This window comes from Larus michahellis, chromosome 1, assembly GCF_964199755.1.
Source record: "Larus michahellis chromosome 1, bLarMic1.1, whole genome shotgun sequence".
Lineage (NCBI taxonomy): Eukaryota > Metazoa > Chordata > Aves > Charadriiformes > Laridae > Larus > Larus michahellis.
The window spans coordinates 38,711,311-38,738,059 of NC_133896.1; positions in this window are offsets into that span (position 1 = coordinate 38,711,311).

Genomic DNA, 26,749 nt, shown 5'->3' on the forward strand with positions numbered 1-26,749 from the left:
CAAAGACTTTCACTGTGCTATCCTAGCTCAGGGGATTAAATGGCTAGCTGTAAAGCCTTTTAACTTTGCTTACAGCTTAATATGTAATTATTTCTTTTATGTGCAGTGAAACAACTGCCATGGACATTTTATCCTTCATAAAAAGCTATCCAACAGCCTTCCCAGAGAAACTGGGGCTCAGATCCCTGCTTAAGATCAGGAAGAGCATGGGACTTGAACCCGGGACACCCATTACTTCTGTCCACATTGCCATCACCTACTACTGGATGTAAAGTCCATTGCTATACCCTTTTTTCCAGCTCTGACACTTCATTCCAAGAGAGGGCTCATAACTAAAGATCCTTAACAGTGTTAAGTATCTAGTTGCCCAGAAGGACCATGGTATTTCATGGATTTTGTTTTCAGGTGGCCAACTTTCCAAATCTCCTCACATACTGCAAAGAGAAGTGGGGACATTATCAAATATGCCAGAAGTGAGGGCGGAAATGGGATTTTCCATCCTCCTCCTTGGAGCCTAACTGTGAAAGCCACCTTCGAAGCCTTTGCTTAGAAACTATCTGAAATGAATGCCAGGATGTTTCTTCACTTCAGCAGTGGACTATATGTATTTATACAGCCTTCTCAGAAGCTTGGCTAACAGGGCCTTGAAGGTCTTAAAAAATCTGTTAAAATCTGTTGCTAATGCTTGATAAAGAAGGAAAGGTGAGGCCTCTGGAGGAGTGCAAAGAGCAGGGCTTTGCTAGCAAAACTAGCAAACAGATCAATACAAACACGCTGATGATCACATTTGCCAAGTGCAGAAGAAGCAGCCGTAGCGGTTATGGTGATGAGCACTTGTACGGAGGAAGAAGAAAAGGTTTCAGCCCAATGGATAGACAGACAGGGACACCTCTTGGCTTTGACATTGCTTCGACTGATGCCTGTCAATGTAGTCGACCCAAAAGCAGAAGCCCAGTTGCCCAGACCAGCAGGTCAGGAGCATGCACGCAGGTGTTATGGGCAGAGGAGGGGGCTCCACAGCAGCCCCTGTGCAGAGCCAGTGTGGGCAACCACAGCCGCACGAGATAAAACTTCAGGACGACCACAGCAGGATTTTGTGCAAGACTTTGCCCCTAGAAAACCTTATTTGGTTCTCAAGCTTGAACAGCCACCTCGCTAGGACCTCTGTGTGGCCATAAATGCGATTTGTGCTCCGTGGTGGCAGTAAATGTCTGCGTTTGGCTCGGTTTAGTGTGACTGAGGCACACAGAGGAAATTACTGAGAAAATAACAGGTTAACGTGCGACAAGAAAACTGTTCTTAAGCAGTAAGGCAAAACTGATCAATTGTGGACCAAAATGTCACGGTGAATGTGTAGCACAGGCAGAGGCAGACCAACAGTGCGGATTTGATAAATCCCTCATCTATTTGGGAATTGTCCTTCTAACCGTATGGAGGCAGGTTGAAACACCATCGCAGTTTTTCTTCTTTTTCTAACACTTTTTTACCATGTATGATCTAGAAATAGATATGACAGCAGGTTTTTCAAATGATTGTTCCACAGTAAAAGCTTGATCCAGGCACTACTTGCTGAAACATCTGCAAGAAGCTAATTTTTTGCTGTCTGCAGCCACTTGAGTACAGGCTGATAAACTAGAGAGCATGTGTTTTGTCACCGTAAGTTTGCATGGGTTTTTTGGTCTGCCACCTGAATTTTCTCAGGCTTGCTTTGTGCCTAAAAGTAAGCACTTCAGTTCCCTTTAAAGCTTGAATAAAATCTCTTCGACTAAGCTTTAGTTATGGAGGTGCTTTCTTGCACAGAAATATCTCAAATATTTGTAAATGTACCATTTTAGTGTCAAGTCATGAGGGAGCTTTTAAAACTGGCGGTGAAATGCCCAGGGACTGAGCTGACACAGGCACTAGAGGTGCCAGAAGCAGCAGCCCTCGGAGGTCACTTGGGCTGCGGGGCTGTGGAGCTTTCTCGTAACCCACCAAACTGCTGTCAGGCAGGAACCATTCCCGGTCCCTGCTGATATGAATCAGAGGCAACGTAGAGGATATACAGCCTACATATTCAGCCTGGAGAAGAGAAGGCTCCGGGGAGACCTTATAGCGGCCTTCCAGTACCTGAAGGGGACCTACAGGAAAGCCAGGAGGGGCTGTTTGCAGGGGCATGTAGCGATAGGAGGAGGGGCAATGGTTTTAAACTAGAGCAGGGCAGGTTTAGATTAGACATTAGGAAGAAATTCTTTACAATGAGGGTGGTGAGACACTGGAACAGGTTGCCCAGAGAGGTGGTGGAGGCCCCATCCCTGGAGACATTCAAGGCCAGGCTTGATGAGGCTCTGAGCAACCTGATCTAGTTGAAGATGTCCCTGCTCACTGCAGGGGGGTTGGACTAGATGACCTTTAAAGGTCCCCTCCAACCCAACACATCTATGATTCTATGAAGGAAGAGCTACCAGTGCATAAGAACCAGAGGGGGCTTGTTTTCCCCATTTATGCTTTCTTAGGACCAAAAAAAGGGGAGAAAGGCGGGCTGGGGCATCCCTCAGTGCACAACTCCCCAGTCAGCCAGACCTTCTGCGCATGTGGATGTGCTGCGTTTCGTTTTGCTTCTTTCTCTTCCTTACCGAGCAGTAACTCACATGAGCCTCAGATGAGCAGTGGGGTGGAGGCGGGATGAAGAATGACATAGAAATGCTGGAATTTTTTAATTCTCTTCCATACCACGACTTGCAGGCAGCATGGTCCCTTCCTGCATAACAGCATCCCGTTGGTGACCCGGTGACACGCAGCAGCATTCGTCAAATTTCAGCACTCGTTACATGATTAAGTACTGGTTTTGTTTCTGCCCACTGATTTTATTCCCCAGCCATAGCACTGCAGCTGGGATCGATGCAGGTGCCTGCGCTGACATCCCGGGGTAAAGGCAGACGTGACCCTCCCTGGCTAAGGTAGTTTATGCAGAGGGTGCTTTGCTATGTAGCCCTTGGTCTGACAGGCCACAAATTTATTAACACACAAGTTCTGTTATCGTAGTTCATTTTTTCAGAGTTCATTTTATCGCATTTCACTCCTTATTCATGTTATTGAATTTCATTTTTTCTCCAGGCACTGGAAAACAAAGGCAAATTCCATGAGGAGGAGATAATGGTATGAAATTGCTGTACCTCAAATGTGCTGTCATGCTGTACCTTTACCTCGGGTGTCCTTCTTTTACTAGCTCAGTAATCTAAGTAAATAAACTGAGGGATAAACCCTGTTCTTACATTGTGTCTCTCCATCTAAAATTACCTTTAAGTTTTCTTGCAAACCCCAACAATTGAAATGCATTGTTCAAGCATGGAAAATAAGAACCCTCTGCGTGCAAGGGGAAAGCAGACTAATCAAAAGCAATAAAAGAGAATTGTATTCCTATGTTTTTGCAAAGAGGTTATGGACTACCACTATTAGAGCTGTTTTGCAAGGTTTTCAAATTTAAAAAAAAAATCAAAACCGTAATAGAAAAGTAATTTTGGAGTTTCTGGTAACATTAAATTTGGAAGTATTTATTGTTCTGGAGTGGACAAAATAATCTGAAATGCAACTTTTTCAATTAGAACTTTGGTTTCCTTCTGTTGTGTTAATTTCAAAGTACTGGAAAATGCCAGATTGAAACGTTCCAGCCTCACGTGTTTCCACGGTGCTCTTATCGCAATGCTTTAATTTCATTTGCTTTTCAGAAGAAATTTATTCAGGATCAGGATTTTCAGACACCGTGGTTAAAACCAAGGGATGTTTCCAGACGTGAAAAACCTTGTCAGAAATTTTTTGCCCAGCTTTTTCCTACTCCTTTGACCAACACAGCTATGACTGCGAGAGCTGACACCGTCAAAACTTGCAGGCAGGTGCTGTGTTTGTATTGGCCTCTTATCGCTCGTGGCTTTCCAGGCTCCCAGCTGGTTTATGGCCTGGCAAGGAGAGCACAGAAAGTCAAGGCCGTCAGTGCCATTAAAAACAACATGAAAGTCACAGTATCGGTGAGACACCTATCTTAAATGCTACCTGTTGATTTAGAGCTTGCTTTCTTATCAGCGGCCAGGAGACATCTGGGTTATTCTCCAGGATGGAAAAAGACAGCTTTGGAGAGAAGAGAGAAATTCAGCGCAGCTCACCTAGTGCCACAAGAGGAGGAAACTTGGTTATTTGGATTCTGGAGGTAAATTTATCTTTAAAAGAGAAAAAGCAGAATTGATCTTGATACCTAAATAACAACAACAACAAACAACAACAAGTTGTTTGTTTTTACTGCCTGTATTGGCCAAAAAAGCAAACAGACGGATTAAGGTTCCAGGCTGTTAAATAACTGTGTTCGTGAGGCAATAGGTGAAATTCTGATGAAATCACTTCCCAGGGGAAAAAAAAAAAAAAAAAAAAAAAAAAGAAAGACCTGTCAGGTTTATTTTAGTGGTTGGTCACTCTAGCACAGAAAGTTTAAAGCCTAAGAAGTGAGCACAGCAGTCGAGGCTCAACTTGAATACCTGAAGCAGCTCTCAGCAGCAAGTGGAGTGAAACTGGAGAGCGGCCAAGGCAGTGTGGTGTCTGGCAGCTGCCCAGAGGGAGGAGAGGGCTGGTACAGACAGCCCTACTGCCAGGGCAGAAGTATTGCTAATATGTCATTAAGCGATGACAATAAATGACGCGGCTGTAAACTGATTGCTGGAAAGCGTTCTGGGAAAGGAGACTCTGATTGCAAAAGCTGCTTTGAAATTGGAGTAATTTCACCAAAACCAACTAAATCTGTGTTTCATGTGAATTACAGACATGATGAACCCAGAACCCAGCAGCCCCATCTCCCAGAGCCGATGGGAACAGGGGCTGCTCCCATGTACGGAGACAAAACCAGAGAGGCTGCAATGGTGTGAACTGCCAGTGCTCTGTTAGTTGGAGAAAAAGGAAAAACTGCATGTCATCTGTCCTGCTTGCACTACCCTGCATGTAGGAGGATGCACGACGTGTCTTCTTGCCCACGCTGGAGCTGGGCAAGCGTGATGCTGAGCTGACCCTCAGCCCCTGCTCTGCCCGGAGCTGACGCCCTGGGCGCCCGGGCTCATGGCGTCTGCCTGTCCAAGCCAGGCAAGAAACACCGACTGCCTCGTGCAGCCTGGATTTCAAGTCAAGGGAACCCAGAATGAGGTGGTTTTATAAAGATTGCATGTTCTTGAGAGAAATGGTGATGGCAGGTCGAGTTGAACCCGCCACGCTGCCTGCTCGGTGCAGCGCGCACTGGCGGCAGCTCACGTGGGCTCAGGCGCGCAGCACGTACCTGCACACTACAACCTATTTTAACTTCTGATAGGCAGCAGTTTCTCATTGCAACGCTCAGAGGAGATTTTTTTTTTCTTCTCTTATTTTGCCTTTCATGGGTGTATTTCAAATAGTGAAGCCCACGACCATTGTTAGTGGCCACACAAGGCATGCAGAACGTAAGAGCGTCTAGCATCCCTTTACGTAGAGGCAGAGGTACGTACCATGGTCTGTGGCTTCCTCTGTGTCAGAAACTAGTCAATGCTGGTAGCACCGCATACCAAGGCAGTGTGTGATTAGTTAACATTTGAACTTAGGTTATTAGTAGCTTATTTCAAATCCAGCAGTGCTTCTTCCATATGATTTTTGTTGATCGAGGAAGAAAAGACATCACAAATGCACAGCACTATGTCAATGTGGTTCATCTTCTCGGAGGAGGACAGCTGATGTCGAAGGAAGTTTATATGTTCTATTCATGTCCACAGTCAAATAAACAAAAAGTATTTAGATATTTGATTTTTTTTTTTTTTGCTTGTTTATAATTCAACTTGAACAGCTGGAATTGTCATGTACAAGCCTATGTTCTTATTTCATGTAGTGTAGCTCCATCGGGATGAAGGGAGCATAGCCGATCCGTACCACACAGAGATCTGGTTCACCATGGGGAGGGCCAGACCACAGAGCAGGGATGGTAACACCCCCATGCAGCACGTGGTGCTGGGAACCCAGATTTTCAAACTGAGCCTTCTCTAGGGCTGAGGCCAAAGTGGTGCAGAGCGCTCTGGCCCTGATCTGATGGATTAGCATTTGCTGGATGAAGTCTCTACCATACAGCTTCTGATATCCTCTGCTGAACAAACAAATTAAAATTAGTAGATGAAAAGTATAGAAACACCGTTCTTGGGCAATGCACATGCCCTAAAATTACACCATGGAGGCTATCAAACTATCTGCTGACGGGTGATTTTGTTTATGAAATAACTCAAGGAAAACATAAAAGAGGAGATCAATGCAATTCCAGAGCTACACACACATAATTCTGTTGTCTCATAGGAAATGTGCCCTTACTTAGTCTAAGATTTGGCAGTAGGTAAAAAGAAAAATACTGAATCATAGAAAACGCCCAAACTGTGAGCAAAATCTATCTTCTGATTACTAGCACGTCTGAAAATGATAACGCGCTGTTTGCTTGGATATTATATCCCTGGTGAGGCACATCTGATATTAGCAATAGGGTCCCTTTTTTTCCTTGGGCCAGGTCACCCAGTTTCATGTTTCTTGTTCTTCTTGCAGACGTACTTAGCTGAAGGCTTTGGAAATTTTCATATGCCAATTTAAAATCCTTCTTTTACTTTTTTAGGTGCTCTTGCTGTGCCTTATGACCTTGCTCCAAGAATCCTTGCTTTATAGCAGTCTATCCTGAACAGTGTTTCACCATCAGCTGAGGTACTTAAGCAATAAGTAAATTAATACTTCTAGACTTGGCAGCTTGTGCTTTCAACATCATCATCCAAGTCTGGCGCTATTAAAAAGACCCCACACTGAACCCTCTGGTGCTTCGCTAATATTTTCCTTCTAATCTGGAAAGGCTAATCTTGTTTCTCGTGCTGGGTCGAAGACAGCTTCTGTTCTCAAATGTCAAGAAGGCAGCTTAGCACACCTTCGGCTTTGAACTGCTGGACTGGAAATGAATCACTGCGCTTCTGAATTTATGGGCAGGGGAAGCCTGACAAATCATTGTCTCCTTTTTGTTCAACAGTATCCCCAGGACTTTAAAGTAACTCACCCTATCTGTATCTTATCCCGCTATCCTGAGCTCAGTGTTTACCAAATGTTCATGAAATGCTTGCTCCACCTTGAGCTTCTCTAATTTAGCATCCATTTTTTGATGTTCCTGAGTGGGATGCCACACAGATCCCGGCATCCTGAGTCACTCTTCTTCTATATTGGCATTACGGATACAAGAAGGGGTTTTATAGCGTGTAGTCTCCCAGACAAAAAGCTGTGGACAGCAGTATTCAGTATTTAGAGAAATCTGTGTTCCGCCGAACCACAAAAGGACGGTTTGACTGTAACAGGAAAATACATGATTATTCACTTTTTGTACTGGGAAGGAACTCCTTGAGCAAAGTGGGCTTTGCACCATACTAGACATGAACAGCTTCCTATAACCTTGATTCTCTAAGAATTAATGTTACGGACTAGGGATCTCAAAACTGCCGCTGGATTTGGGCACTGGGTCCCTGGTGTCTTTATGGTCCTTATACTCCTGCAGTATCTCAGATCTGCTGTCAAAGCGCTGGGCCCTGTTGTGCTCAGCACCATGTAAAAGGGGAAGGAAAAGTAGGTGTCTGCCCCAGGTCGCCCACAGTTAATTCTAGGATAAATCTGGCTCCAGACATTGTGAGACTTGTTTTTAATGAAAAACTGTTCCTTTCTCATTCAGTCCAATGCTCTGAAAACATGCACATTTCTAGCCATTTCTCACTGTATATAAATTATAGGATATATTTGATAAGTAATGCTTTAGCAATGCAGTGGAAATAACTTGCTGCTTTAGTCACCTTAGAAATGGCATGAACAGCAGCTACTAATCCTTCCTTGTCCAGATATTCCAGTTATTCCAAAATCCCACATTCGATTTCAGTTCACAGCTCTCCCGTGTATTATTGTCTTTGATCAAAATGGCATTTTGCCCGTATGCTGGTGTATGTTTCAGAAGCTGTGACAGCTGGATATGGACACAGAAGAGGGGATGCTTTCGCAAGGGCACATAGGCGGGTTTCTCCGGTGTAAAGGACTGACCCGTTCCATCGGTTGTGGGAAGACAGCAAAGCTGAGGCAAACTGGAGAAATATGAATATGGGTTTTGAATATGAAGTGTCTCCTCTCCAGACCTTTTCCTGATGACACTTGAGCTCAGCTGGAGTCCGGAGAAGGAGCCTCCTGCTGCCACATCTGGCCCACGTCCTGACAGACCCAGCCCCACACCCTTCCCAGCACCACCTTGCTAAGGTCTATCACAAATTGCTTTTTCCTATACTGGTTTTCAAAAGAGCAGACCTGTTACCTCGATGCCCGCACTTTGAATGTATGGTGGGAGAGGTGAGCCCTTTCTGTTTTAGTGCATGTCAGTAAGATGAACTCTGGGATTGCCCTTCCAAACTCAAAGGAAAAAGTGTGGCTTTGCAGCCCAAGTCCTACAATTTCACTTGTCCCTTTACTACACTTTGGTGTGAGTCTGATTGTTGCGTCCCTCTTGTCCCTGCTTGTCTCCCAGGAAGCCCACACAATTGACTCAAATCTATATGAGTCATCACATTGCACAGGTCCACCCAAAGCGCTTTACAGGCCCCAGCCATGCATGAAGTGCCACCACCTCCTGAGAGAGAGCAGAAACAGAAATCAGCAAATAGCCCACTGAGGAAAGCAGCAATTCTGGCTTATTTTTGGAGCAAAAATGTCAGAGCACGTCCCAGCAGGACACACAGAAATCTGGTATCCTAAGTCACAGCCAAAACAAATAGACACACATGATGATGGAAGGCACCAAGTCAACCATGTCAGAGACATACCGCTGTGTGGGTTTGCTTTAGGAAGTAGGGTGGACAAGCTTATGCCAGACCTATGCTTTTCCTGAGAATCAAGACATGATTGCAGGCTCTCCAGTGCCCGTGTGGCACCTCTCATACAGTCTTCCCAAACAATAATCTTAGTAGTTAAACATCTTGTGATGTTTATGTAGTTTTGGGTTTCACTGTTGTTACTTGAAGCTTGGTCCATCCCTGAGTGCTTTGGCAGGGGCTAATCCTGCCCTCACAGCGAGCACCACAAGGGTTTCCTCCACCACACTGGCCTGTTACCAACAGCAGGAGCCAGTGACAACCCAGGTGAGTCACCTGCTTGCTCCAACACTATGTCTGGGCTCACCCTGCTGAAGTGGCACTAATCCTGCCGGCATTATGCAAGGAGGTATTACGCACTAAGTAGAGGGCAGAGCACTGATTACATTGCAAGGGTGATTACAGGAGCCTTCTCAGATATCTACCTACCCACAGGTATATTCACCTGCTGTTGCTGTGTGTACCTGCGGTGCATTAGCAATGCCACGATGAGCTATTTACAGTGCGTGGGAGCCTCCCAGGGCTGCTGTCAGCAAGCAAAGGCCAAGCAGAGCCCTGACTACTCCCATGGGGATGTCTCCTCAGCTGTATTCTTCTAAGTACAGTGTCCTTACTCAAATGCTCTGGAAGATCTCCAGCTCTTTGATGGGAGCTTGTATTGCAATGAGTTTGGTCACACCAGAGGGGCAGACACTTCTTACAGTGATAGGGGACTGTAAGGAGAAGTACTGGCTGCATCACACCACGGGGCTTCCCCCACCCTCTGCTCTCCTTGCCCCTCTCAGGGAAGCTAGCAAGCTGCCAGGCTGCCTGAGAAAAAGCTCTTGCTTTCCTTGGTTGTTTCCTTTGGACCAGAATTTCTCAGCAGTTCCCACCCTCCCTGCCCAGCCATAGCTGGGAAGGCCATGAATGCCAACAGGTTTATTTTGCAAGTATTTCATTATTCTGAAGCATTTGATTGAAGCAACATTAAAAATACATCCCCAGTGCTAGGATTTCTTTGCTCTCTGTTGTCAACAACATATTTTTAAAAGAAATGTTCCAGCGTTTGGGATCTTTTTTGTTTGGTGTGATCGCCTTGTTTCAGAGTTACTTAAGTAGGAAAATATTTCCCTTGGAAGGGATCCAAGCCCACAGAAGTCGGGCAGAGTCTCTCTGTTGACTTTAAATGCGCTATGGACTAGGCTGCTGTAAACCCCCGAGAAAGAATACATCGGTAAACACCAAAGCGCTGTTGGGTTTAATGAGACAAATATGGCAGAACCTGTGATGGTGAGCAATGCTGATGTTAGTTACCTTAGCGGCGTGGAAGGAGAGCTCTCTGGACTGTAAGCATTTATACAGTTAATTGATGGCTGGATATTTATAGCCTGGCAATGATCTTTTTAAGGCTATATGCACCAGGCGTGTGTTTTCCCAAGGGGAAGGGAGAGGGGGATGGAGCGGAAGCAGTGCTGATAGCGGTGGTGGAGGTTTGAGATGTCTTTTCCCCTTGTTGCTAGCTTTAGTCTCCCTCTTCCCAGCTTCACTCCCCCAAATATTTGGTGTTTCTGCATAAAGGCACAGCAAGGCACCACTGTGATTGCATATCTGTTTGTGCCGTGCATCTCAGCCCCTTCAGCCTTCCTCCGTGAGACCTCACGGGTGGGAGCATCCTGCGGCTGGGGAGGGACTTTGTCCCTGGGCACACGCCCTCGGTCATGCTGGGACAAGGGGAGGACTTGGCAGGGGTTACTGCCCCTCGGGTCACTTGGCCGAACCGTTCCTGCAGTTGCTGCGTCTCCTCTCCCAGGCAAAATGAGGATTTCTCTTGCAGCAGCCAATTTTGCCGGGTGCTGGCTGGAAGCGCTGGAGGCAGCCTTGGGGCAGAACTGGGCTGGTGACGGTGGCCAGGAAGAGGACACCACCAGCATCCACCACTGCCATCGTGGCTGCCTTCCCTGCGGGCTCCCCTCGCCTGGCCACGAAAAGCACTGGGAGCTCGGCATCCCCTACAGCTGCTGCCATTGCTACCTACGTCTGGATTAAGGAAAGCAACGTTATGGCTCTCGTTTTTGAAAGGGTTTGTCTCCAGGCAGTACCGAGTGTCGAGACTCTTATGGACACAATTTGGAGCCTCGCATCCTCTGTTTGCTGATGCTAATTAGAAAAGCAGCTCCAGCCCTGCACACCCAAGCACTATTAATGCAAAGGAAAGCTGAAGGCTTGGAAGACACAGCCAACATCCAATGAACATTCTGGTGGTTGCATTTTTGCTAACGCTCGGTCTCACTGGAGGTAATAGAAAAGCCAGAGAGTTATTCTGAAGGAAGAGTTGTCGTTAGCTCTGACGAATACTGGTGATTAGGACCAGCTTTGATCCAGTGCTGGAAACCAATCATGGTTAAGATCTTGCCTTAAAAAAAGAACTTATTTAATGTTTACATAAAAACCCCACATAAAAATAAATTGAATCTAGCCTCTGGAATCATAGCCAGTGTATCTGCCTCAGAGTATACGTTTACCTCCTGAGAATTCATACAGTAATTAGATGAATGTGCTTAATTAATCACATTTCCTGTGCTGAAGAGGTTTGATGGAAAACATTTGCTTCCCTCACTTTATTAAAGCATTATTGAGTGTTGCGCTTGTCATGTGTTCATCACCAGCCTTCTCGCCAATTAATCCTGACAAAATGAAGTTTACCAACAGCAAAGTAAGCCAGTGCTCACACAGTCGCTTTGCTGTAGCTTTGTGTACATGCCTTCATGCCTCTAGGTAATTACTGGATAATTGAGAGCAGAGTCTGTTTAATCTAAAATGAGATGTGCTAAATATAAACCATTTTCGGTGCCTGATTGATACTGTTTTAATAGCCTTGGTATCATCACTGCCATGGACATGTAACACATGATTACCTTTATTTATTGCATGTGTTTATTATCAATTTTAAAGTCAAAATATGATTTTCCAGCATGGTTATTAAACATATGAAGCAATTATTGCCTATTTAATATCTTTCCCACACACACACTTTAGCCTGACCTAAAGCATGGGTATCTTAATATCTGGCCTTGGCCACAACATTACTAAGGCTCCATCTCCTTGGGAGCCGGTGTCCGACGTGCGGGCAGGGATACCTGCCGGAGGACTGCCAGCAGTTTCTGAGGCTCAGGAGCGGACATGGCAGAGACCTTCCCACTGCAGAGCAGGGCCAGGGTTGGAGGAGATGGATGGGGCAGCAGAGATGGGGAGAGACCCAGGAGCAAGCCCCTGTGTTGGACCATGCCAGCCAGGCTCAGGCAGGGACACCCAGCCCTGCTCCATCCCATCCTGGGCCGGCAGCAAGTGCAGACCTCACCAAGAGAAAGCACAGAGGGATGGAAGAGGGAAGAGAGGCAACCCTTGAAATGCTATCACCATCACCATTGCTGGTGACCAGAACCTCCTCCAGGAATGGGAGAACTGAGGTCTAGCCCGTGCCTGCTCCTTTCTTTTCTCTGAGGCAACTGAAAATGTCTGGAATGCTCCAGCTCCTGCAAAATGGTGGCTGAGGGGAATGGAGGCTGCCCTCTGCCAGTCCTAGGAGTTAAGCAGCTCGCCAGGACTATACACCAACTCCCTGGCAGAGCTGAGACTAGTTAGGAGCTGCTAACACTAAGCCGCAGAGAGAATAAATCAGATCCCATTGACTGCCTTTTAACCAGGCTTTCACTGCTATGACACTGAGGCCACCTTTCTAAGGACTCTTCCCTTCTGATCATTTAAAACATTAGGTATATAGACAAAGGTTAATCAATGAAAAGCGATTTCCCTGTTCTAGCAACTGTCCAGTCCCCAGTGTAGAAATAAGCTAGCTGTGATCAGCGCTTCTGCTCACATAGTCATTAGGAATGGAAAGGCTTATTTCCATACAAAAGTAAAACACTTACTTTCTGGTGGGCAATCAGATTTTGCTCTTCTCTCTCTGCCTTGCTGCAAGAATTTTGTGTTACAATTCAGGTGTTTTTATTGCTGACACACTCACAAAGTTCCTTACAGTGTTGTAGCAAGATAGCCTTCATATATGAGTCTGCATTTCCAGCAATTGCACAGAGCTACTGCAGAGATAACTTTTAGCGTGGGAACATTTTTTTTTTGTCTTGTCAAAAACTAAACCTAGATTTGGCTGGAAAATATTTGGCAACAGCTTGACATTTTTGATAGAGTGCTTCTGTGTGTGTAATACTGTTCCAAAAGCCCAGGTTGCTGTTGGAAGGCAACCTGGGCTGAAAGTTCGCAGCCAGCTCTAGCAATGATTCCTTTATACATGCCCTACTTTGCTACCCTCTCTGACACTCACAGACTTACTCCCCAGCTTTAAAAACCTTGTCAGAAAGGGGAGATATAGGCCAAAGGGTGATTGAGTCTCTGCAAAACCAGAGAAGGAGCTGAAGAGGGAAAACTGTGCAGCCTTACCGTTGCCCGTCCCCCTCCCTTCTGCTACACGGATGATGGTAGGGCTGAAATCCTGTTCAGTCTGTTTGGTTAATCATACAGCTGAGCAGGCTCTAAAACCTGCAGAAGTCAACAGAAAAAACATCTTAACCCTTGGTGAGTTTCAGACAATCCTCCTTTAGGATTTGGGTTTGGAGGGCTACGTGTTGGTGCAGTATTCATAGCCAGTCCTGCTAAACCTAGTCTACTCTCAATATCTAGTGAACTCCTGGAAGTATCTTAAGACGCCCTAGAAATACCTTGGATAGACAAATTGCCCAAGAAACAGTAAGCACTTGCCACTGAAGGGAATGGGAACGTCTAAATGTCTGAGGTACGAACTCAGCCCACAGTCTTGCAGCCAGAGAGCCATCTGGCTGAAACCCACGCTTCTGTGTAACGCAAGTAATGGGGGAACCCTGTATAAGCTGTATCAGGCCTTTCAGCTCAGTTAACTGTTGGCTGAAAAATAAGAAGAATAAATAAAATAGGAAATCTCATAAGTTTCTACTTTTCCCCTGAAATTCCCTGGATGCTTCATTAAGCACCCGTGTCAGGCATCACCCTGGGAGAAGCTGCCATTTGGTACAGAAACAGCAGGGAGAAGGGGCTGGTTTGGTCCCTGGCCAAGTGAAGAACCTGGGTGACCCTAGTTGAAGATTCACTCGAGAGTCAGTAATAAACTTTACCTCCACGTGAAAAACTCTAGACTCTCTCAGGGACAAGAGAAGTGAATGCCGTGGCAAACAGCAAGAGAGAAGAAGGGGAGGTTCATAGGAAATAAGAAACGTGGAAAACACCAGCGCAAAGGTTAAGATGGGAAAAGCCTGTTTGGATGCTATTAGTAAATAAGATAGGGAGGAACTCACAGGCTCCTTAAGGCCCCCGTGGAAGAAAACACTGAAGCATATGCTCCAAGCTATACAGGTATCTACACGCTCGCTATACCCAAGGAGTAGGTGTCCCTGCACACTACAAAGTTGCTAACTACGCTCAAATTCCTGGCGCGAGTCCCCCATCTGATATCAGCATGGCTTTGCGCACACTTGCATTCTTCATATATATTCTTCATATCCATATTCTTTTGCAGAAGTCCCGAAAGGTGCCAGGGGCCGGGGCCACTGCCTGCCGCCGGGCACGGGGCACAAGAAGCTGCCTGTGTCTCGCCTCTCATGCGGAGGGGTGGGAGCGGGTCTGGCCCTGCAAGCCGTCCAGACCTCATCTCCTCCGTGCGGACCCATCAGCAAGGGTGCCAATTAGTGTCAACGGGAGCTTATTGAGCGCTGAGGTAGGCTTGCTGTTGTGCCGTTGCTGGGAAATGAAAACAGCCTGTTCCTGCAGGTTTGTTTTTTTTTGGTTTTTTTTTTTTTTTGTATTGTACAGTAACTGCAATTAAATCTTTCTTGGCACAGCATTTCATTTGAGAGCTCTTTCCCTATATGACTGCTCTGCATCCCTGTGTGAACTACTTGATGTTTCATTACACAAATAGGCTTCATTTGCAGAAATGATGCCCTGCTGGGGAAAATCAAATGCTTGAATTACAGGTATTCTGCAGGGGGTAATCCGCCCTCAGATAGTGAGATCAGGGGTCGAGACCTGCCCACAGCTGCTGGGCTGAGAGAAGGATTTATTTTTAAAAGCCTATTTTAAGAAAAAGGCTTCTGGGTCTAAGGGGGGAAATAATCATTCCATGAGATGTGCCTGAGCTGCAGAAAGCCAAGGACGCTGGTTGTGCTGGAGCCAGCTGTGGGAAGACCTTGAGCAGCAGCCGCTGAAGTCAGGCGTGAGTTCATCTGCAAACACCTCCCCAAGTTCATGACCCAACTTTCCTGCCTGCACTTAAAATCTCACCAGAACTACCTGGTCTGGGTGGATTTCGGGTTGACAAAAAACAGGGCAGGGACATCATGGCATGTTCCATTCTTTCCTCTTCCTGTCAGACAACACCTTCTTTCTAGGGTATTGCAGGGCTTTTGTGCTTGACGCAAACTGAGCTGGACAAACTAATAGCAAGAGAACTTGGAGGAGTGTTAACAAATCTTATCCCACTTCCTCCCTTCCATCCTCTCCTAGTTTTGTGCTACAAGGACTCAAATTACTTTTTCGCCTGGGATAGGACATTTACAGTGGTGTCTGTACCTGGGCTACTTATCCAAAGTCCCTCTGGTCAGAGCAGACACACAGACACCTGTGAGGCTCACGTTATCCTAAAGTAGGTCTAATCCGGGTTAGACGAATTGTGCCCTAGAAGTGCTCACTTCTCTCCATTGATTTTGAAGGGGGCCTGGAGCTACAGGCTCAGACACTGCTGTGTCTGAATTTTGGTCAGAGGAAGCCACATTGAAGCCCTTAGCCTGTAAGTCTCATCAAAATATCTGCACTTGTTGCTGACACAATATGCATATTTATGCCTGCACTGTGACCGTCCTTGGGACTTTGTGATTCTCAGGTAGCAGCGATGTTATGTATCAAGGTCATAGCTTGCTTTCCTGCATAAAATATTAGTCAAGAAAGCAAAACAAAGTTAAACCTTAGCTTTCTGATATTAAGCCCCAGCAAGTCCATAATCCTTCTTTTCCAATAGTAATGCAACATATTTTCATTAACGCTTAACACAAAGAGATCTAGCCCATCAGCCCAAAGAGGCTAGTCGTGCTCATGTGCAATGGGGTCGTGGAGCGTAAATATTCAGGCTGCCTGCCTGTGGTCTGCTCTGCTCATCAGCCCTTCGGCAGGCACGGTAATTGTCAGTTCATTCCCATCCTGGTCTGCCAAGGCTGAAAATGGTTTCCATGGGTTGGGTGCTTGGTAAGCAGCCTGCTCGTGGCTCCTCGCTCCTGCGCTGCCCAGTCCTTGCTGAGGCACCCTGGGGTTCATGAGGAGGCTTGGAGCAGAGGCAGGAAGCTGTGAAAATGATAATAAAAATCATAGGATCATAGAGTCCAACCATCAACCTAACACTGACAAAAACACCACTAAACCATGTCCCTCAGCACCACATGCACATGTCTTTTAAATACCTCCACCACTTCCCTGGGCAGCCTGTTCCAAAGCTTGACAACCCTTTCAGTGAAGAAATTTTTCCTAATATTCAATCTAAACCTCCCCTGGCACAGCTTGAGGCCATTTCATCTTGTCCCATCACTTGTTACTTGGGAGAAGAGACCGACCCCCACCTCGCTACACCCTCCTTTCAGGTAGTTGTAGAGAGCGATAAGGTCTCCCCTCAGCCTCCTTTTCTCCAGGCTAAACAACCCCAGCTCCCTCAGCTGCTCCTCGTAAGGCTTGTTCTCCAGACCCCTCACCAGCTTTATTGCCCTTCTCTGGACCCGCTCCAGCACCTCAATGTCTTTCTTGTGGTGAGGGGCCCAAAACCGAACACAGCACTCGAGGTGGCGCCTCACCAGCGCCAAGTACAGAGGCACCATCACTTCCCTAGTCCTGCTGGCCACGCTATTTCTGTTACAAGCCAGGATGCTGCTGGCCTTCTTGGCCACCTGGCCACACTGCCGACATATCTAGACAGCTATTGACCAACACCCTCAGGTCCTTTTCTGCCAGGCAGCTTTCCAGACGCTCTTCCCCAAGCCTGTAGCGCTGCATGGGGTTGTTGTGACCCAAATGCAGGACCCAGCAGTCGGCCTTGGTGAACCTCACACCACTGGCCTCGGCCCATCTGGTCTGTAGAGAAGGACCATCCACCAGTGGGCTGGATTTTGACAACCTTAAAGTGGGTTAGCCAAAAAGCAAACTGCTTTAAAGCAAGGGAAGAGAGAGGGGAAAGAAGAGAGGGAAAAGAAGAGAGGAACAGCTTGTGCTTTCACAGTGCAGCACCCATTTGTGTTGTACAAGCATAAAAAGTTACACAAAATCCAACAACCACCTGCGGACACTACCTGGGAGTTTTACTGGTCTGGTGCAGGCAGCAGATGAGTCTGTGCTTTCTGTGGGCTGGAGCATTGTGGGCATCACTTGGATGGAAGCTCCATCTGGAGCAGTGCTGCCAAGTCCAACACTGCCTGCAGCTCCATGCTGCCGCCTGCAGCCTCGGGGCAGGGGCAAAATAGCCACTATGGAAGGACCAGGGGGAAGGTATACTGGTTTTGTGGTGACTGGTGTCCTGAGGGTTTTCTGCACCCAGAGAAACAGTTGCTCTTTCAGTGGGACAACTTCTTTTTCAAAGAGGTAAGAAAATGCCTGGAGTCTTCTGACTGGGCTGGAGGGGCTGCATCCATTTTGCACCTCTAAGGCTTTTGTCTTCCACGTACCTCAGCCAATAAGCCACTACATTTTGGGTAAATGAAATGCATTTCTTCCACCACAAGAACAATCCCAAAGAAAACCATAACACTTTTTTTTTTTTTCTTTTGTTTTGGCTCAACTTGAGATGAAAATCTAATTGCTTTTTTTCTTTTGTTCCCTCCACGCATCAGAAAGCTGCTGTTTGTTGAAGCTCTGTGACACCTGCAGTCCCGAGCTGGTGGAGGTGAGCCTCCGGCTCTGCCCCTGCGCTGTGACAGCCGTGTGCTGTGACAGCCCTGTCGCGGTGGCCGGTGCGGCTCTCACCCCACGCTGGGCACTGTGCTTTGTGTGTGTGTGTGTGTGTGTGTGTGTGCACAAGTGTGTGTGTGTGTGTGTGTGTACGGCTGCGCGTGTGTGTAGAGGGGGGTCAGCTCTCTGATAACAAAGCCTCAAGGCTTCCAGCCAGCACCCAGCCTGGCCAGCCCCCGCCTAGGCACAGCCTCTCTTGGCAGCATTGCCTGGTTAATTACGATTTTAGCCTAGTTCCCTAGAGAAATCAGGCTTCTGTGAGGACACTGGCTCTGTGGGATTTCACCGGTGTGTTTCAGTCCCACCCCACAATAATTTTTTAACCGTCTCACCAGTTTAAATTGAATTTGAGGGTGGGTAGAGATCTCCGAGCTGTTAGCTTTGTCCGAGTTTTAGGAAAGGTGGAAGGATAGTGGAGACACAGCTTTTATGCCCTGGGGCATGGGCTGCAGCACTGCACAGCCACCAGGAGTGCAGCCCTGCGCTGCCAGCCCCCGGGAAAGGATGTCCCCAGAGACCCCACTGCCTGTGGCCACCGCTCATCTAGTAATGCTACCCAACCTCCAGAGAGGATGTCAGCAAGCAAGACGCAGTCTTTTAAAAGCTGTGAGAGTACCAGGGACGCAGGCTGGGTACTCCCCGTCCTTGCTTTTCAGCCCCTTTCAGTACTTCCCAGCGGCAGAGGGAGATGCCACCCACCCCGGATTACAACCTGTTGCTATTTCTGTCTTGCTGGCATCTGTTCGCCAGCTCCCGTGTTTCCATATACGCAGGCACAAACAATTCCAGGACTGAATTTTCCAACCATTCATCAACTTGAGAAACCGGAGCGGTCAAAGCTTCTGGATGTTGCGACCCCCGGGGAAGTCCATGAGGGTGGGAGCCCCACAGCCCCACCAAAAAGCTACCGAACTCACCAGCTGCGGGGGGAGAAGGTGGATGGGAGTGGGCAGAGACCCTGTGGTCCCCCCACAGATATCAGCCAGTGCCCCAGGTGCTGGCAGAACAGCAAGGTGTCACTAAATGCCTCCCCGAGCTGCATCTCGCTCGGGCCTTAGAGAGCCACGTGTAAGGGAAAAGGTTCGTCGCGGCTCATGAGGAGGAAAGCAAAGAGATAATTGAAAAGAAACGCTGCTAAATTAGATCACAGTTACATCCCACTGCAAATATGTGATTTGCTGTGCAACATTTGTGCATCAACATTTGAGCTGTACGAAGACTGAAAAGTTAACATATTCACTAGGCCCTATTACCATATTACATGTATAATTTATAAGATTTTAAGATTAGGCTGATTTCTGGCGTGTTTTTTTTTTTTTAAACTACCAACGCTTTATGATTTAATTTAATTTGCCTGTCCTTTGTGTAAAATACTAAAACCCCTTAGTGCAATTTAAATCTTTCCAAATTCCCTTGTCACCAGCTCAACAAGATGATATTAGAACACTTTAATATTTTTTTTTAAATCTTTGAAGTCCATAAATAAGTCAAACTTGAAAATACACCCCGCTATCAAGCAGTTCCCTTTTAACAAGGTCACAACAGGCACCTCATGGTTTTGATGCAGAAATCAGGTGTCTTTCAAACTGCACTTGTAAATTAAGGTGAGAGTCCAAGCAGGCAGCTCTGTGCAGGGAGAAAGTGGTGATAATGGAATGGGAATTAAGGAGAAAAACTTGCAAATTCACCTCATTTTTCATTCTTGTTATTCTGCCAAACTTAACTTTCCGTGTGTAGCTATGCACACCTTCAAAAAGAGTCTCAGCACCATGTTAAAGGGAATATTATAAGGACAGGTCTACTTCAGCATACTGAGATGCATGCATGCATGCATGTTTTCCCCCTGAAAAACAATCACAAGCCTTGCTCAAATACATTAGATTTTAAAAGAAACACATCTTTGTACTTTTTTCCCTTGCCTTGGGTGATCTGGCGTTTTTTTGTTGCAGTACCTGGAAGCCACAGACTTGCCCAGCTTCAGCTGGGATTCTGCCCTAACTCACTGTTCTGCAGCCAGGGCATTAAGAAAAACATCAAGCAATGGATGAAGCTTTTTAAGGGCAGGAGGGAGGGACTCTTTTGGGAGTCTGTGGGTCTCCACGGTTAAGTTAGAGATCTGGGCCCCCTTCACAGGTAGCAGAGGGTGCTCAGCTCCCCGCTCCCGCACACCCAGCAAGGCTGCTGTAGGAAATCCCAGAGGCTCTGTGAAATGCAATGAGCCATCCGCTAGAAAGCCACACTTGGCAGCTGCGCTTCAGCCCTGCGGCTGCTTTGCCGTGTGGCTGGAGCCGGCACTGGACGCCCACGTGCCGAGGTGGGCAGCAGCCGGGTGGGCAGCATCCATCGCTCTGCAAGTGCCGCATGTCTCTGCTCACGAGGAATTCACACCTGAGCTTAAGAAGCAACCTCATACTCGGGATGGAGCAATTGAGAAGATTTTCCCCACCTTATTTGCCTCTACGACTTTACAGCTGTCCTGGTTTCAGCTGGGGTAGAGTTAATTTTCTTTCTAGTAGCTGCTGTGTTTTGGATTTAGTATGAGAACAATGCTGATAACGCATATTGTTTCAGGTGTTGCTAAGTGATGTTTACGTTAGTCAAGGACTTTCTCAGCTTCCCAGAGAAGCTGAGAGGGAGCGTAGACAAGCTGGCCAAAGGGATATTCCATACTACAGACATCATGCTCAGTATATAAATGGGGGTTGGACAGGGGGCAGGAATCTGCGATCAATGCTCGGGACAGGCTGGTAAACTGACCATCGGGCGGTGAGAGCAACTTGAGTTGTATCACTTTATTTTGTGTATTCTTTTACCATTATTATTATTACCATTACCATTATCATCATCATCAACATCTTTCATTACTGTTCTGTTAAACTGTCTTTATCTCAACCCACAAGATTTTTTTTTGTTCCCCCCCCCTTTTTCTCCTTCTTCTCCCTACACTACTGGGTGGGGGAAGTGAGTGAGTGGCTGCGTGGTCCTAGTTGTTGGCTGGGGTTAAATCACAACAACAGATTTGGAGTCAGAAAGTTGTTTCAGCCGAAGCCAGGTAGCAGGAGACATAATAAACAGCAATTTACTTCCTGTGCTTCTGTCGTTGCATCCCTGGAAATGTGCACAGAGTGTCCCTCGTGCCCACGGCATGGCTCAGGGCCAGGCTGCATGCCAGCCATGGTGCTTGCAGGTCTTCCTTCATGTATTGAAAATCCTCGCTGGTCTACTGTCCTGGGCATTTGCCCTCAATATCCTCCACTGCAGATGAGAATTCCTGTCATTACTATTATGGCCATTATTATTATTGTAACTGTTGGTGTTCCTGGTATGACCCTTAGTCTCTCAGACATGGGACTTGGGATTAAAGCACACAGCTGCTTTGGAAGAGAAAATGGTTTCTGAAGAGAGAGAATGAAAAAGGAGGCAGAAGGGAAAAAGAGGGAATCTCAGAAAACAGAAAGACCAGGTGAAGCAGAAGCTAGGGAAGGGGATGAGAGGAGGAAGCATATACAGGGAGAGAACCAATGGACTGGGGGCCTTTTCATGCTGATTTCTGTGCTAAAACAGAAGGACATTGTGAATTCCAGAAGTACAGCATGCAAGAAATCTTCTGATCAGCTCAAATAATTTCTTATTCATTTATGAGACTAGCAGATTGATGTTGCTTGCCATCCCAATTAGTTAATTTTATTTGGGTTTATTTTAAACAATGTTTTCATGGTTGACATAATTTTCATTCTAGCATTTTCTGCATCCTTGTTCATTACGGTGATGGCTGTTTTAGGGAAAGACGTGTCCGAGGCCTGTGTGGTGCGCAGATGGGAGCCCTCTGAGCTGGCCACAGGACCTTCCAGGCAGGGCAGAAAGTCGGTCATGGGACCGCAGGTGGTTCACGCTCATCCTGAAGGGACACAGTGAGTCCAAGGAGGCAACAGAAGGAAAAATTATGCTGGAAGCAACAAAGATAAAGGAAGAGCTCCAGCATTTAAACGGCTGCCTGGGCATGTGATGCAAATGGCAGAGGACAAAATGAACTAATTGGATGATGTGTAAATGAACCAAGACTTTGTACGCTCTCATGCCTCGCCTGTGTTTGTTTAATAACTGTGTTCTCTCTCTTTCTCACTGCATCCATGAGCCAAGCAGCTGATTTTTACGATGGGCTTTTACAAGGGGTTTAGAAAAGGATCTGGGAGCTGGATGGCTATGTGGGTAAGGATGTGATTTGAAGCCTGGAGGGGTCACTGGGGGGGGTCTGGCCCTGGGCACGGAAGCAAAGACATCGCCAACCTGGGGGCAGTGACAGCCTCCAGCAGAAGGCAGCACAGGCTGTGCAGGGTGCATAGGCGCCCTTGACCCTGCAGCCCGGCCACTGGCCCCCATCCTCAAACCACCCTCCGGCACCATTCCCAACCTCATGCGTTCACTTCCCTGCTCACCCGGCTCAGAATGCCGGCTGCTTCCACCCGAGCTGGCAGGCTGTGCACCCACCATGGCGTGATGCTGTGGCTCGTCCTGGCTGCATCAGGGAGCAATGGCGAAAAGCAGAGAGGGGTTTGAAAAGCACAGTGAACCCCAGGCACACAGCCCCGCAGAAGTGGAGGCAGAAATATTTTGATGGGTGCAGCAGGCAGTTTGGATAACCAGGGGCCAGGCTCTTTTCAGTGGTGCCTGGCAACAGGACAAGAGGTAATGGGCACAAACTCAAACATAGGAAGTTCCACCTAAACATGAGGAGGAACTTCTTTACTTTGAGGGTGGCAGAGCACTGGCACAGGCTGCCCAGAGAGGTGGTGGAGTCTCCGTCTCTGGAGACACTCAAAATCCACCTGGACGTGTTCCTGTGCAACCTGCTCTAGGTGACCCTGCTCTGGCAGGGGGGTTGGACTAGATGATCTCCAGAGGTCCCTTCCAACCCCTGCCATTCTGTGATTCTGTAATTCTGTGATTTTGGACAATCTTCGCCATCCCAGATTCCTCCGTGGCTGCGGAGCGGTTAGCATCAGTGATTGGGAAATGTCTTTGTACATACATGAGTCCTGCTAAGAGGCACAGCTTTCATCATGGAGAGTTTCAATTGCTCAGATATCGAGCTGGATAAATATTTTTCACAATCCAAGCAGAAGAAGTAACTTCTAGCTGTAAGGCAGGGCTGCTTTAGTGCATTGTTTGTTGATCAGCCAATTGCTGTTCTAAACTTAATCCTAAGAAATAAGCCATGTATAAAGCCGGAATTAGCAGAGCATATGGGACCTAATAAACACAATATTCATAGGATTAGATGTGAAATATTAAGGTCTGATCGTGCTGGCCTTTTGCGTATCCGCAGTCTCACTGATATTCCTTATATTCACTTGCAAAGGGCTATTTTTCAGATAGATAACAGCTGTGGGGATAAATTACAGATAAGGCAGCATGGAAATGATGAAGTCTTTAAGAGATGACTGGTGACTTTGCATGTCTTGTTTTGGGTGCTTTTTCCCAACTTCCCTTAAGGAGTCAAAATTCAAGACATTCTCAGTTATGACTCAAAAATTTACCTCTTGATCTTTGGGGAACAGATCTTGAAGTCTACAAGGCAAAATGCAGACTGTAGTCCTTTACCCCACCACCTTCAGAAAGGTGGCAGTGCTGAAGAAGAAAAAAGCCCCCACATCTATCTTAGATGATATTATTTAAATTAACACTTAACATTAAATAACACAAAACCCAGAGGAGGACAGCACCAAGCTCTGGCGTTACTGGTGTTTAGATATCTGTGACAACATTAAAAGCTTTGATATATTTGGAGGCACGACTGAAGCTGGAACATCTCTAATTAAAATGTATGTATCTTGATGAGGAAGTAGATACACATAAGTCAGTAATGTTATCAGTGAGGTGTGGGGGAAGATACAAACATAAGTCGCTTGGTCTTGACCTTCTACTAGACACACAGGGTAAGACGTTTATTCCAGCACCAGTCCACTCATATGTACACGTCTTTGAGAAGTTAAAAGCATGTTTGCACTTACCTTGCCTCTCTCCGTGCTTTCCCATGTATGCTCTGTTCTGCACATCAGTGCAGAAATAGCAGGATTAGAACCTTGTCACTGAACCGGCGATAAAGACCATTAACTCAATCTGTCATCACTGGATGCCCATTCCCAGCTGATCTGATTGATTTCCAGTGGATTAGCCTGGATACATCAGATGTTAGAATAACCTAGTAACCTGTGAACAAGAATGGTATAAGGAGAGGAGACATTACGTACAACCCTCTGCGCCTCTGTCTTGTCCTTCTTAAAATACTGAGCCATGGCAGGCACATATTGATCCCATACGTGATAACAGCTGTTAGCCAGACACACAGATCCATCGTCTGCATCACTGATGGCCAGCTAAGAACAACAATCACACTTGCTACGCTGGGAAAATAACAGCCGTGGAGGCAGACCTTTGCTCCAAGGACCCTGTGTTGCTTTAGATGTTGTTAAGGGGCCAATTCTGGCTTAATGCTGGAAGATGCCAGGATCTCTGAGCAGTGTGAAATCCTCGGAGCTGCCCTCAGAGCACCTGCTATAGGTTATCAGCATAAGGATTTTACCTAATATAGCTGGGCATCCCCATGCTTCGGTAGCCAGCGTGATGAGGAAGCTGAGCATCAGCTAGAGCCGCTGTAGAGCTGCTTTGCCTCCCTGCAAGCCCCAAATAGCTTGACCTGACAGTATGCTTTCATTCTCCTAAAAGATGGGACCTTTTTATTTATATATCAACAGCCTTTTAAGTTGCAGCAAGGGGCTTGTGTCTACATCAGACGTCTCTCAGGGCAGGCTTCTGGCACCAGCCTCGCTCCTCCCCGCTGCTCTGGAAAGCGCTTGTCTGGGCTCACACACAAACACACAGCCTGCTATAATAGCGACTAATTGCTTCCAAGTACGAAACAACACTGCGCAGGATCACTGGGTTTGCTGCTTCTGCTCGTGTGCCTTCCCTGAGCTCAACCCACGCCACCCACAGCCCCCGGTGCTACAGGGGGGCTCACAGTGGGTGGCCCTGGGGTCTCCACTGCCCACTCGCAGGAAGAGGGGGCCTGGACAAGGAGGACGGGTCTGAGGAGCAGCCGGAGTGTGCCAGGTGCTCGGGCCATGCTAGGGAGTGCCAGGGTATATTGGTTTTCTCAGGGATCCTAAATCCACAGCGTCTTGCCCAGACTCGGTTTCCAGTCGCACATACTTTGCTTGTACAGTTGTAAGCCAGAAAGTGCCCAGGCAAGCCAAAAGCCCCTGTAACACCACTAAATAAGCTCTCGGGATGGAAGTAACCTGTCTGTAAACACACATACAGAAATAGCTCAGTAAGAACATGTAAGTTCAGTCACATAAATGCCTTCTTAGCACATCAAGTATAGAGCAAGAACCTTCTTGAACGTGTTGGGGTCCTGACAATACCAGCAGGGGCCAGACCATCTGGGATCTTCAACATCTGCACTCGTGAACACCTTGCTATACGCCTCAGCAGCCGTTTAGTTCACTGACTGGGAGCTGTTGTGCAGGTGCCCAGTACCACTTTGCTCATCCAGCATGGCAAAGAGGAGTTACCCGGTCCCTTGCCACCCTACAAGATGCTTCATGGCACAGTGTGTTGCCACAGGGGGAAGATGGAACCTACTCCACAGTCCTGGACTCCATGGAAAGACTTCTATTAACTACCATGGACTTGAATCAGTTCAATCCAAGTCCTGCTTGTTTTCAAACATAATGCTTAGCACATAGAATCATAGAATAATTACAATGGTTTGGATTGGAAGGGACCTTAAAGATCATCTAGTTCCAACCCCCCTGCCATGGGCAGGGACACCTCCCACTAGATCAGGTTGCTCAAAGCCCCATCCAGCCTGGCCTTGAACCCTTCCAGGATGAGGCATCCACAACCTCTCTGGGCAACCTGTTCCAGTGCCTCACCACCCTCACAGTAAAGAATTTCTTCCTGATATCTACTCTAAATCTCCCCTCTTCCAGTTTAAAACCGTTACTCCTTTCCTATCACTACACTCCCTGATAAACAGTCCCTCCCCATCTTTCCTGTAGACCCCGTTTAAGTACTATAAGGTCTTTCTGGAGCCTTTTCTTCTCCAGGCTGAACAACCCCAACTCTCTCAGCCTGTCTTTATAGGAGAGGTGCTCCAGCCCTCTGATCATCTCCGTGGCCCTCCTCTGGAGTCACTCCAACAGGCCCATGTCTTTCTTATGCTGGATGCAGTACTCCAGGTGGGGTCTCACAAGAGTGGAGTAGAGGGACAGAATCACCTCCCTCAACATTCTGGCCACTCTTCTTATGATATAGCCCAGGATGTGGTTGGCTTTCTGGCCCAGCCTGTGTTTGTGCTTGGGATTGCCCTGACCCACATGCAGGACCTTGCACTTGGCCTGGTTGAACTTCATGATGTTCACACAGGCCCACCTCTCAAGTCTGTCAAGGTCCCTCTGGATGACATCCCTTCCCTCTAGTGTGTCGACCACACCACACAGCTTGGTGTCGTTGGCAAACTTGCTGAGAGTGCATTCAATCCCACTGTTCACGTTGCTGACAAAGATGTTAAAGAGCGCCGGTCCCAATACTGACCCCTGAGGAACGCCACTCGTCACTGGTTTCCACTTGGACATCGAGTTGTTGACTGCAGCTTTTTGAGTGCAACCATCCAGCCAATTCCTTATCCAACATGTAGTCATCTGTCAAATCCATGTCTCTCCAATTTAGAGACAAGGATGTTGAGCAGGACAGTGTCAAATGCTCTGCACAAGTCTAGGTAGATCATGTCAGTTGCTCTTCCCTTATCCACCAACACTGTAACGCCATAGTAGAAGGCC